Source organism: Podarcis filfolensis, assembly GCF_964270895.1.
Source record: "Podarcis filfolensis genome assembly, chromosome: 2".
NCBI lineage: Eukaryota > Metazoa > Chordata > Lepidosauria > Squamata > Lacertidae > Podarcis > Podarcis filfolensis.
Genome location: NC_139605.1, coordinates 16,851,120 through 16,865,222, shown reverse-complemented (window position 1 = coordinate 16,865,222; position 14,103 = coordinate 16,851,120). Strand labels below are relative to the sequence as shown.

Below are 14,103 nucleotides of genomic sequence, written 5' to 3'. Positions count from 1 at the left end.
AACCTTCCTAATCCTCTAACAACAAATCTGAGTACCTCAACCATTTGTTTCCCATATTTAACTTTTTGGGGGGCCTGTGCTTCCATTGGTGAAATCCATTTTGCTGTTTTTCTTACTAAGAGATCTTTATATCTAGTCCATACATTGTATAACGCCTTTCTAATTACATGATTCTTAAAGCCACTGTGGGCCTTTATCTTGTCACACCATAGATATGCATGCCATCCAGATCGATTATCCAGTCCCTCCAAATCTAACACATCATTGTTCTCTAATTGAATCCAATCCTTGATCCAGCAGAAGGCAGCAGCTTCAAAGTATATCTTCAGTCTGGTAGGGGAAAACCCCCTCTTTCTTTTATATCTGTAAGTAATTTATATTTAATTCTAGGTTTTTCCCCCTGCCAGATAAATTTAGACAATGCCTTCTGCCATTCTTTAAAACATTTAACATTATCAATGATTGGTAGAGCTTGAAATAAAAACATCTTAGGCAAAACGTTCATCTTAACCACCGATATTCGGCCCATCAATGAAAGTTTTAGATTTGACTATATCTCAAGATCTCTCTTGATTTCATTCCATAATTTTTCATAGTTATCTTTATACAGATTCAAATTCTTTACCGATAAATTCACACCCAAATATTTAACTTTTTTCACAGAAGCAAGGCCTGTCCTTTCAAAAAGGGTTTTTCTTTCCTCATTATCTATTTTTTCCCCTAAAACTTTGGTTTTGCTCTTGTTTAATTTAAATCCTGCTACCTGCCCAAACTCTTGAATCAGCTCCAGTGCTTTTACTGCACTGGTTTCTGGATCTTGTAAAGTTAAAACCAAGTCATCAGCAAAGGCCTTTAATTTATATTGCTTGGATCCTTCTACAATGCCTTTAACCTCCTCCTCTTTCCTCAACATATTTAACAAAACCTCCAGAACAGAAATAAATAGCAGAGGGGAAAGTGGGCACCCTTGCCTGGTTCCTTTCTCAGTTCTGATTTCCTCTGAGACCACATTATTAACTATGATTTTTGCTTTTTGCTCAAAATAGATCGCATTAATACCATTTAGAAATTCCTGGGCAACCTCAATTCTTTCTAAATTTTTCATCATAAATAACCAACAAATATTATTAAAGGCCTTTTCAGCATCAATAAACATTAAGATTGCTTTACAATTTCTTTTCGCTGGCAGAATGACTAATGAATATTAATGACCGGGAATTCCCTCCCTGAATCTCGCAGGACTTCCGCCAGTAGGCGGTGCGTGAGCCCACAACCCCCCCCCCTTATGTCGGGAGTGGCTTTCTAATGTTATCTTTCATATGTCTCCCAGGCAGAAATCCTGCCTGGTCCTGGTATATAATCTGATAGAACCTTTTTCAATCTGTTGGCCAAAATATTTGCAAAAATTTTATAGTCCACATTAAGTAATGAAATTGGTCTATAGTTTTTTACATCAGATCTATCTGTTTTTGGAATCAGAGTAATAAATGCATCTTTCCAGGTTTCAGGAGCCTTGTCCCCTCTTAGAAACTGATTGCACACATCTGCCAATGGTTAAATTAACCAATCTTTCAATATTTTATAGTATTTTGCAGAAAGACCATCTGGTCCTGGAGCTTTGCTTAACTGCATCTTATTTATTGCAATCTCGACCTCCTGTCTTGTAATCATGCCATTTAGTAGGAGCCTTTTATCCTCGGGAATTTTTGCATTTCATTTGCCTCAAGAAATTGCTCAATTTTATCCTTCTCTTCCTTACTTTTTTAATGTTTCTCCATGAAGTTTTGTGGCTCCACAGCGTTGGGTATAAAATGGTTCAATCCACTGGCACATTGTGCAGCCACCTCTCATACCTCATTGTCAGCTGTGGCTGTAGAACTTCGCTGTGGTGCTCTGCTGAGGAACTCTCTCCCACTAGAAATATGGCACACACACACATACCCCGTTCTGCTGTTACCAACTTTTCATCACCACATGAATAACTTTCTGGTGTGTTCAAAACCCCGGCTCCTGGAGGCCAAAACCGTTTTTCTCCCACCCCCAATCTTTTCTTTTTCTTTCCTTTTTTTCTTTTCCTTTTTTTTCTTTTTCCTTTTCTTTTCTTTTCTTTCTTTCTTTTTTTAAAGTGACAGAGTCCCCTCAATATTCAGAGAATCTGGCACCTCTAAGTATATTGTGCATTTAGAGAAGAGAGTGCTAAACCATGCTCTGTTCACCATGACAGTATATTTCTTTTTAGAGTGTTTATGGTTTAAATGCATATGTTTGTGGTTTAAATGTATGTGTATATGTGTTATAGTACACATATATTAGGGCTGCTGTACGCCTGGGTTTTCCCAGACATATCCTGGATTCGTCCAGGTGGCATTTCCAAAAATCACTAAAATATCCGGGAAAACGTATGGCAACTCATGCTGAAGGTGTTGTTATTTGGGTAATTTTCTTTAACAATGCCTCAAAAGCTTCATTTTTTTGGAGATTTTGAAAAAAGAAGAAGAAAAGAAACAGCTCAACAACTTAGTGTCCAGATTTTCACTTTTTGAAATATGGCAACCCTAACATACATGATGGGGGAGGGAGGTTTCACCATGGGCGATTCTGGTGACAACACAACCTGCCCTGGAACTAGTCCTAAATTGGTTTGGGGAGCAGGACTAATGTTTTTTGGGGGGGACCTGCTGAGAGCTGGGAGCTTCCTTTCTGGAAAGTGCTCCTCCATAAGTGGCCCCTCTGTATGAGCAATCTGCGGGAAAGTCTCTTGCAAGGCAACAACTACTCAGGGGATTGTCTACTTGTGAGACTACTGCACTTTTGGATCCCAAAGGACATTAGTTCACTCTCCAGAGCAAGGAGTTCTGGTTTCAGGGCATTGCCTACTCAGTGACAGAAGTTGTCCTAGGATGTTCCATGAATTCCTTCTCTAACATTGCAGCTTTCACATGTATACAATCAGGTGCCTCAGTTGCAAATCTCCATTATGTTTGAGTTGGTCTTTTGTTCCCTCTCTCAGGCCACCAAGGAGAAAGGTGTGAAAATGATTCACTCCAGGAACACAGCCTCAGACTGTAATGGAGGCCAGGGGAGAGACAGAGCTTTGTCTTCAGTTCTGTATGAAGTAATTTTGTATGTCTAAGATGCTGTACCTGTGCTTGGATAAACACATGGCTTTTTATGCAACTCTCTGGATATAACATTATTGTTCTGAGTGTCTGTTTTGGAACAAGTTCTGTTAGTAAAGCTTTCGAACCATAATTTTAGACTGGACAATTTTTATTTCCAGAAGAGTCAGATTTTATTCATCCTATTGCTTCCGTATGTTTAATATTAATAATCACAGTACGCCACAACCCACCCCAGTCCCCCAGACAATTATGCACTTAGGGGACATTTTTTTCCTAATAATAAAACAATGAAAGCATACATAAATGAAGACACACACATGAGTGCACAGAGGAGGGGCAAAGCGGTTGAACTGATGAGCACTTGATTCACCGCAATGCTTAACCGGTTGTTCTGATGCCAAGTAAGGGAGGGGGGACATCTCCTGTCATCATGGAGACTCCACATACATTTTGGACTCTGGGAAATCACGGTCGAAAATGTGTGGGAACCAGTGCTGAAAACAGGTGCCGGAACTCACCAAGAAGTTGTTACAGCAAATCGCTGGGCAACTTGGGGCAGCCCTGAATAGATGCTAGTGCCCCTGGTTCTGGTGCAAGTCAATTAAATGCATCCTCACCTCCTCTTAGACTTAGGTGATGGCTAGGGCAGCTTGGAAGGGCCGTTGCACAAAGGCACACGCATGCAACAGTAGAGGCCTGACTGGAAAGCTTCAAGCCTGTCTACATGGGAAATGGGTTGAAGAAAAGGAAATATGAATTGGCCCCACCCCATAGGTTGACCAATTACAGCTAAGAGCTAGGTGGAGTCATAGATGTAAACAAGAAAAAAGCGGTGTGCACTCTCACACACTGACCAGCTTCTGTTTTGACTTGAAATGTTTGCTTTGGGCTTTGTTTTGGGTACATGAAGGGAAGAAGTGGGACCAAAATGGCGCCCACCTGAGAGGTGCTAGAACTGCACTCTGGCATGCTGAAGAAAAGCAATGGTGGGAACTGCCCACATCACACAGTCAGGCTCCAATTTGTGGAGGGAGATGAGGATAATTGGGGTGGAGACTGTGGGTTTGGCTCCCCCCAGTAGGTCTGCATCAGAAAGTCTGCAGAGGGCTTTTGTCTGTTATTTGAATTGTGGTGGCATGAGGTTGCTGGACAGATTGGAACAATCTAGGAAAACAATAGGAAAATCATTCATTACATAAGTCAGTTTCGCAGCATGTTATTTTCTCTCTTTTTTCCAATGTGTATTCCTTTCCACAAAGCTCCTTCGATTCTTCACTGCCACATTCTTTGAAGTATTGAACCTTGTCTCCGTTTTCTTTTGGAGAGAGAAAGAGAAGTATTTGTGTTAGTAACAAGTATGGAGAGAATGTTACTGAATTTGTTCATAGCAAAAGAGAATACATTTAAAAGGACAAAGTTTACTCCACATCTTTGATGGATCTTCTGGTCAGATCCAACGGGGCTCCTCTTGAGCGCTTACCACCACTGAAAAGTCAGGAGTCCGTGACCCTCCTCTACTTCCAGTCATCCTAGTCCAGCATACACAAAGGAGGACTGTAGGTGGGACAGACTCATTACCTGAAAATATTTCTCCCAATACACAAATGACTCCGGTACACTTCCTATCACTCGGTTCGCATGGTTCGTCAGGATTATTTGAAATACATGATCTGCATTCGATAGCATCCACTGCAAAAGACAGACATTTATCCATGCAAACACTGTCCTTACTTTAAAACTCATTCAATCAGGGGCTTTGTTAAGGGATGGGCCAAGGGCTGCAAATCTTGGGTTTTGCACAGAGGCCCTGCTAATCCTACCACTCCCTCCCCCTTTTAACGGTTTTCTTTCCTAATGGGAAGCTGCTGCACTGCAAAGCATAGTGCTGGTGAAACCCCAGGCCCTCCCCTCTTAATAATATTGATTAAGATACATTGGATACAAGCCTATATCTTCACACACAAATGAAAAAAATTCTTATATCATGAGAGGACAGAATGACTCACCTCCTCAAACATAGGGAGCTCTCTAACACCAAGTCAAGCTCTCTCTCCATTTCTCCCAGTTTTGTCCCAAAGAGTCTCAAAATGCCTGGTGGGGGGGTTAACCTGGGGTTTCCTGCATGGAAGACACGGGCTCTAACACTTCTCTTAGGGGCCCATGGTAGGAGGCATCTTTGCTCTCCCACCCCAGAGTGGCATCCATTCTTCTGCTGAAAGAGTCTGACACCAAAACTCCCTCCAATGTGGAGTCACTCTAGTTCAGTGGTTTTCAACCAGTGTGTCATGGCACCTTTGGGGTGCCTTGAATGATGGTTGGGGGGGCTGTGGGCATACTAGCCTCCATCCCTCTTTCCTTCCCTCCCTCTTCTGATGCCCTCTTGAATCTCTGCCTCCCAAAGGCTATATGTTGCAGCAGCCCTGGCTACAAGCTCCCCAGGCGTATGGTGCCTCTGGGGCTGACCAGGGGGTGCTGGTTGCCAGGAGCTGAGGCAGCCTCGGAGTAAGCAAGCAAGTGGGTGAGGGAGCCCAGCCAGCCAGTCCACTAGTCCTTTTTGTTGGGAATGGACAGACAAGTGAGGAGGCAACACTCTTTGCAATAGGGGTGGCCCAGTGATGGGGGGCGGCTGCCCGGAGGACTCACAAGGAGAGGGGAGAAGAGAGGAGGTTGCAGAAACACTCCACAAGGGAGGGTGTTCAAAAAGGGGTGAAGGGCTGTGGGCTCTGCAGCCAAGGGGTGGCATAACTAGGCTCCTGAGGCTTGGAGCCCATTTCCTCACAGGGAAGCCACAGAAAGAATGTAGTTGGTCAAGGGAGCCGTGGACCCAAAAAGGTTGGAAATGTCTGCTCTAGTGAAAGACTATCTCAAGGAGGCACTGAGGAGATCAGAAGGATGGTGGCGGGTTGTGCTCCTCTCCCTGATGAAGGACAAGAGATTTATATTGAAAAAGAGAGCATACTGCTCTCAGCAGAACTGGACTCTCATGTAGCCCCAGCAGCTGCCCAAACATTCTGAGTGCAGGGACTACGATTGCCTTTCGGAAATTGTCCCTGCTGAATATCCACCAACACACACAGCTAACATGTGACAGAGCTCAAAAAGGAGTTGTGGGATTTCTTACCTCCAGGCTTGAGGCAAAGCAAAATACAGAACGCAAGCAGGCAGACCTGAGCCACACGTGGGCTCTGATTATCAAGAAAGAAGCTCTGCCCCATTGATACCCCTTTTGTATGAGGAGGCAAGTTCTGAAGTCTGGCAGCTGAGAGACCACCGGGTTGCAGGGCAGATCAGGCCTCCTTGGAGTAAGTCGCAGCAGCAGCTCAGCCTCTGGTAAGGTGTGACAAACCAAGCTCAACACAGCAATTATATAACCTCCTTGGCTTCTCAGGACACCTGGAAGTGATGGGCTTGAAAGATACAAGACGCCTCTGGAAATATGCTGGGGTGGTTCCGAAGAGCAATAGAGGGGTGGGTAGTGGTTCCTTTGATCTGATTGGGATATAATGCATTGATTGCTCACAAAAATCCAAATGGGCTGTACTGAATGTCCTAGACCTCAGAGGCCACCTGATGCTATCATACAAGGAAGGAGTTCTTTCAGTGGGTTTTTTGTCCACCTCCATATTTCTTGGTTGATGGAGTCATACAGGATCAAAGCTGGAGTTGATGCCCATTAGTGGGGAGAGATGGAAAGTTGGCTGGTTAGTCAGCTGAGTAAGGCTATTTCTTTTTGCATGTTAACTGCAAGGACTTGGAGAAACATCCTAATATGCTAGGGTTGTGATAACTGATCTGATTCCTTTAACAGTCTCTCTGTTTTTAAACCACACTCAAATGCACAGGTCACAGAGTTAATGCTGTTTGTTTGTTTTATTCCTGAAGTTTTGTGACTCTGCGGAGTTGCCTTTAGAATGGTTCAATCCACTGGCATGGTAATGTATTAATACCTGGGGAGAAGAAAGGGATTTGTTTGTGTTCCTGGAAGACCCTTGATTGTGATAGAAGGAGTGAGTATTAGAGGGAAGATATTCAGAGTCCCCATCAGAGATAACTGATGTCTGTGTTGAACAGCAGGCTGACCTCTCATTCTTCCCAAGTGTAGGGCCTGACTTTCTCGAAATGAATGTCAATTCTTCCCCGACGATATGTTCACATTCATGGCTTGAAACACTGTGAGGGCATTTCTGCCCGGTGCATTTTCAGCTTGCTTTCTGTAGAGGGCATGGGTGTCCATTAGAGAATAAAGTGATGCCAAGGTGTCAGGAAGTGAGGGTGCAATTCTTCATCTCAAAGCAGCTTATTGCTGAGTGTGTGTTATAATGATCAGGAGGAGGATTACCAGGGAATATTCCCAAATTCACAAATCCTCCTCAATCCAGTGGAAGCTGAACACAGGAATTGTGGAACTGTAGAAGTGTAGAAGAGTTGGAAGAGACCCAAGGGACCCAAGGGACATCTAGTCCAACCTCCTGCAATGCAGGAATCTCAGCTAAAGTACCCATGACAGATGGCCATCCAACCTCTGCTTAAAAACCTCCAAGGAGCGGAGGGCGAATCTCTCTCTTATATTTCCTGGCATCGTTGAAGCACAGTCAACTCTAATCTACTCAGAGGATGCTTCCATCTGCAATGAGCTGCATTCTGTGAGGCAGCCACTGTAAGGCGACCATCTTTAAACATAGATGCATAGTGTGCAGTGTTAGCACATCTAAGGGAATGCTATGTTGTCACTATCTGTGCTACTAGTCGGTGTATACCCACACCTTAATCTTCATTGCCAGGGAATGCTATCCATGCAGATTATTAATGTAGCCAATAAGGGAGCAGGTGGCTCTGTGGTCCAAACCACTGAGCCTCTTGGGCTTGCCGATTGGAAGGTTGGCGGTTCGATTCCCCGCAATGGAGTGAGCTCCCGTTGCTCTGTCCCAGTTTCTGCCCACCTGGCAGTTCAAAAGCATGCCAGTGCAAGTAGATAAATATGTACTGCTGCGACAGGAAGGTAAACAGCGTTTCCGTGCGCAGTGGTGTCCTGTTGTGCCAGAAGGGGTTTAGTCATGACCCAGAAAGCTGTCTGTGGACAAATGCTGGCTCCCTCGGCCTGAAAGCGAGATGAGTGCCACAACACCATAGTCGCCTTTGACTGGACTTAACCGTCCAGGGGTCCTTTTTTTGACCTTACTGTAGCCAGCAGAAGTTCTCTCTCCGATCTGACTTTTTGTGTCGAAATAAATTCTCACCACACACACACAAAATAAGTTTTACAGTTTTACTTGCTGGAACTGGGTTTTAACTTTACAAAAACAACAAATGATGCGTTGTCTCAGTTATACATCTACATTATTACACTGATTCCAGCGTGATGAACATATTTTTATTTATTTTATTAAAAAAAAATTCCACCCTTCATCCAAAAATCTCAAGCCAGTTCACAACATAAAAATACATGATGAAAGCACAAAAGAAATGGTTAAAACAAAAACAGCCTTCTCTGTTTTTGCTGTTAGGTGCTTTTGGCTCACCGGTGACTTTAAATTTATTTCTCACGGCACACCAGAGATTTTCTTGTGGCATGATATTGCTTTCCAGTATGGAGTTTAGGAGTTACTGCCCTGCCTAGGGAGCTGCCTTATACCACGTCAGTCCATGTAGCTTAAAGCTGTCCGCACCAGATTTTGGGAGCCCCTCCCCCTCCCAAGGTTGCCAAGCTCACACCAGCCCCAGCAAACGTGGCCAATGGCAAAGGATGATGGGAGTTGTAGCTCAGCAACATCCAGAGAACCACAGTTTCCCCACATGCGGCACAAAAAATCCTAAGCTACATGGACTGACGGTCTGACACGGCAGAAGGCAGCCTCTGCACCTTGTTCATGTCATGAGACAAAGGTTCTTGAGAGCAGAAGCAGTGAGGCCTACAAGGCCCACACAATCATTCAAGCCTGCTAACTGCTAACTGTTAACAGCAAACTGCTAAGTCACTGTGACTCGTGACTCATCTTGAGTGATGACTCACTCTCCCCATAAAAGTAGGCAGCTTCTCTGTGGGCCCCAGTGTCTGAGTGTGTGTGTGTGTGTGTCTCAGCCAGTGTTGTATTGCTGCAGACAGAGTGGCTCCAGGACTCTAGTAAGACTGTGCCTCTGTGAAGAAACAAAATAAAAAAATTCCTTCCAGTAGCATCGTTGTTGCTGTTTAGTCGTTTAGTCATGTCCGACTCTTCGTGATCCCATGGACCAGAGCACGCCAGACACTCCTGTCTTCCACTGCCTCCCGCAGTTTGGTCGAACTCATGCTGGTAGCTTCGAGAACACTGTCCAACCATCTCATCCTTTGTCGTCCCCTTCTCCTTGTGCCCTCCATCTTTCCCAACATCAGGGTCTTTTCCAGGGAGTCTTCTCTTCTCATGAGCTGGCCAAAGTATTGGAGCCTCAGCTTCACGATCTGTTTCTATTGAGCACTCAGGGCTGATTTCCTTCAGAATGGAGAGGTTTGATCTTCTTGCAGTCCATGGGACTCTCAAGAGTCTCCTCCAGCACCAGAATTCAAAAGACCAACTAAGTTTGTTATTGGTATGAGCTTTCATGTGCATGCACACTTCTTCACATACCTTCAGATATCTCATACCAATAACAAACTTAGTTGGTCTCTAAGGTGCTACTGGGAGGATTTTTTTTTTATTTTCTTTCGACTATGGCAGTGTCGTGCTCTTTCACTATGTTGTTTATGAACAACTTTATTTCCTCAAGTAAAAGTTTTATTCTGTTTATGAAAAAGACTCTGTGTTCATTAATTTACCACTGCGCGACAGTTCATACTGATGGGCAGTGGGTTTCCTTTGCCACCATGCACACTGTGGGCTTTAAGATATTGGGGAGGCTAGGGAAATATTAAAAGATATGTGAGGGAGGCCCTGTTTGTTGTCCTGTCCATGGCTGTAGTACTTTATGTGACTGTGAACCTCTGCTGTAGAAGAGTTCCCCCACCCCTTATTGACACATTTTCATCACTACACAAAGAGATTTCTGGTCTGCCTTACAGAGAGGGGTGAAATGAGTTTTGTTCTATTTGTTCCCATGACTCTGTCAGCAGACCTGGACCTAAAGGTATACGTGGACCAGATCTTAAGCCACTGCGAATCTTCCAGTTCACTTGTAGGTTCTACCTCCTACACTGATTTCAAAGTAATAATTGAAGAGAACTGGGATTGTATCAGTAGGAAATATACCACATAGCCCCTGCTTTCCTGGGTGTTTCATTATTAGTAGAAGTTTATTTATCCCCAGCCACCCCTCATAAGTCCAGGACTTTGTTTAATTAAAAAATACTCACACAATGAGTTTTTCCCCTTTTATTTTTTCACTCAGCCTGCTTCGTTCCGAGACTTAAATCAGCCCCCATGCACACTGTATGGAAGTACCCCAAAGGTGAGAGGGCAGCGAGCAGATATGGCCAGGGGCTGAGACTGACCAGAGACTGAAATCCATTTTTAAAACATCTATTGCACCTACATTAGCAGAACGCTTTTCAGTTTCTGAAAGACATAGTCATCACAATCTCATAGGAAATGAAGACGTATTGTACATTCATGAATCTTGAGGAAGGGAAAAGATAAGGAACAGCATTCCCGAGGGGAAATTCCAGTCACAATGATTACACAGAAAAGAAAATGGAATATGGATTACAGCTTAAATTTAACTCCATCAAAACAAAACCCTGAAGCATCAGATAAAATAAGTGTTGAAAAGCTTGTATTGTCGCACTGCATGCAAATCTAGCAATTATGTTATCTATTATATTTCAAACAGCCGCCTCCCACCAGTCCAAAATACAGTAGTTTAAACTTTGCTACATTACAGTTACATGGCAGTATTAAGAAAAGAGAAAAGAAAATATATTCCAGCTCTCTAACTGTTATGTACTGAGTTGAATAGGATCCAAACTGCAGCAGTCTGATTGGTCCTAGAACAATAGGATTCAGAATGCAGCAGTCAGATTGGTCCTAGAACAATGCAGCAATATGATTGGTTGGCAGGAACCACCCAATCATGCTCCAGATAGAAGTGAATCCACAACCTGATTGGCTTACAGTAGAATTCCGGAATTAGCCAATCATGTGCAGCCCATTGTGTAAATAATGTATATAAAGCAGATACCTTGAGGGGACATTCATTCATTCCTCCTCACCACTATGAGCTGAATAAAGAGCATGAAATCACTTTGCGACTCTGAGTATATTTCACTGGCGACGAAGGTGGGATCCCGCTGAGCTGACTGCCACACACAGCACCGCAGCACCGCCACCTGCCGCACCGCTGCCTCGCACCGTGTATCCAGGCTTCAGCTCCGGGACACAAGGAACTCAGAATGGCAACCGACAGCAGCTTCTCGCCGTTCAACCCAGCATCTGGAGACTGGGAAGCGTATGCCTCCCGTTTCACCTTCCTCCTAGAAGCCAAAGGGGTCACCGATGAAGAAGACGCCAAGAAGAGGGCGATATTCTTCAGCGTCTGCGGAGAGGAGACGTTTGAAATCGCCCGGGCTCTCCTTGCACCCGAAGACGTCGCTACTGTTCCATACAAAACAATAATGGAACAGCTGAAGGGGCACTTTTCGCCACAGCCCTCTGTGGTGGCTTGTCGAAATGCCTTCTATGCAAAGCGGCAAGCCCCTGGGGAAACCATAACTGGGTTTGTGACCTCTCTCCGCCAAGCTGCCCGGTTCTGCAACTTCTCAGAGCTGGAGAACATGCTTCGTGACCGCCTCGTCGGTGGCCTGAAGGATGAGAAGCTGCAACGACGCCTCTACGCTAAGAAGGACCTAACGTTCCAGGTCGCTCTGGAGGAGGCCCTGGCAACGGAAGCTGCCGAGAGGTCGACGCAAGAGGCACGGCCGAGCCAGCCGTCCCAACCGAGGGTCCACCACGAAGACCTCACCGACGACTCAGGATCCAACAGGGAGGAGGTGCACCGAGTACAGCAGCGCACTCAAGCAGCCCACATACCACAGCTGCCTCGACGAGAAGCAGGGAACTGCGCAAGCTGTGGAGACAGTCACGAGAGGAGGACCTGCCGTTTCCGCAACGCAGAGTGCAGGCAGTGCAGAAAATTGGGACACATCGCCCGGGTGTGTCGAGCTCGGCCCACCCGACGCCAGGCATCAGATGACCAATCCAAGAGCCCCAGGTCCCGGGGCCCAACACACCAAGGCAACTCGACGGAGCTCACGGACTTCCAGGTATACCAGTTGCCCCACCCCAACGTAGAGAAAATTTATGTAGAGGTACAGATAGAGGGGGCCCCATGCCGCATGGAGCTTGACACGGGTTCAACTCTATCCATAATCTCGGCAAGGACCTTAAGGAAACTGTGTCCTACTGGGGGTCCCAAACTCAGGCCGGCCCCATTCACCCTCCGGGACTTCCAGAAACGTAAGGTCCCCACAATGGGGGTGGGGACCTTCAGGGTGCAATACCGAGGGTGGACGCGGCAACTGGACTTGCTTGTGGTCAAGGGCCCCTACATTAGCTTACTGGGATTGGCATGGTTTGGACCACTGGGGCTAGCCGTCACCGGGGTGAACCACACGAGCTTACAAGTGGACGTGGACGCCATATGCAAGGAATTTCCGGGGGTTTTTGATGGGAAATTGGGACAGTATACGGGCCCCCCCCCATTGCTCTACAGCTTGACCCCGCAGTACGACCAGTCAGGCTCAAGGCCCGCCGGGTCCCGTTCGCCCTGAAACCCCGTATAGACGAGGAATTGGACCGACTCGTGGAGCAAGGCGTGCTGGAGCCGGTGCCTAATGCCCCCTGGGAAACCCCAATCGTCACACCCGTCAAGCCGAATGGTTCGGTCCGCATCTGCGCAGACTACAAATGTACCATAAACAAGGCCCTCACGGCCCATGCATACCCAGTGCCAGTGGTCAGCCATGTCCTTGCCACCCTGGCTGGGTCGAAAATTTTTGGCAAGCTGGACTTGGCCCAAGCATATCAACAACTGCCAGTAGATGAGGCCACAGCAGAGGCACAGACGATTGTGACGCACAGAGGAGCGTTCAGGGTAAAGCGGCTGCAATTCGGTGTCAGCGTGGCACCAGGCATATTCCAGAATCTAATGGACTCTCTCCTTAAAGGGATTCCTGGCGTCACCCCCTTCTTCGATGATGTGTTGATTGCCGGGCCCACACCAGAGGAGTTTGAGGACCGCCTCCGCACCGTTCTGCACCGTTTCCAGACGGCGGGTCTCAAGGTGAAGCGGGAAAAATGTCTACTAGGAGTGCCTCAGGTGGACTTTCTGGGATTTATGGTGGACGCAGAAGGGGTCCACCCGACTGGGGACAAGGTACGGGCCATTTGTGATGCCCCAGCGCCCAAGAACAAGACTGAACTTCAGGCCTTCTTGGGACTATTGAACTTTTACCATTCCTTCCTTCCCCACAAGGCGGCGGTAGCGGAGCCCCTACACAGACTCCTGGACAAGCGGGCCCCTTGGGTGTGGGGCCAGCGCCAGGAGGCCGCATTCCAGGCAGTCAAGGACTTGCTTGTCTCAAACTCGGTCTTGGCACACTTCGACGAGAGGCTGCCGGTGGTGCTAGCATGCGACGCCTCACCCTATGGCATTGGCGCTGTCCTGGGACACCAACTCCCGGATGGAAGAGAGGTACCGGTGGCATACTTTTCCCAGACACTCAACGCAACCGAGCGGAACTACTCGCAAATCGACAAGGAGGGTCTGGCAATCGTGAAGGGAGTAAAAAAATTCCATGATTTCTTGTACGGGCGGCCCTTCACCGTGGTGACTGACCACAAGCCCTTGCTTGGCTTGTTTGCCTCCGAAAAGCAGACCCCCCAAGTGCTGTCTCCTCGTGTCCTCAGGTGGTCAATTTTCCTTGCCAGCTACCAGTATGCACTGATTCACCGCCCTGGGAAGGCGATGGGCCATGCGGACGCCCTCAGCAGGCTACCACTACCGGAAACAGGCC

General features: G+C 46.5%; 2 long non-coding RNA genes across 2 annotated transcripts in view; both read right to left on the bottom strand.

Annotated features, from left to right (window-relative positions):
* The window catches only part of LOC310757341, a 75,263-nt gene that overhangs the window by 38,935 nt on the left and 22,225 nt on the right, over positions 1 to 14,103 (bottom strand). The gene's annotated exons all lie outside the window — the stretch shown is intronic.
* LOC310756202 lies at positions 3,268 to 6,489 on the bottom strand. Its single transcript, XR_014544760.1, has 3 exons — positions 6,244 to 6,489; positions 4,701 to 4,811; positions 3,268 to 4,437 (listed from the first exon to the last, which is right to left on the bottom strand). It is a non-coding gene; the product is annotated as an uncharacterized lncRNA (long non-coding RNA).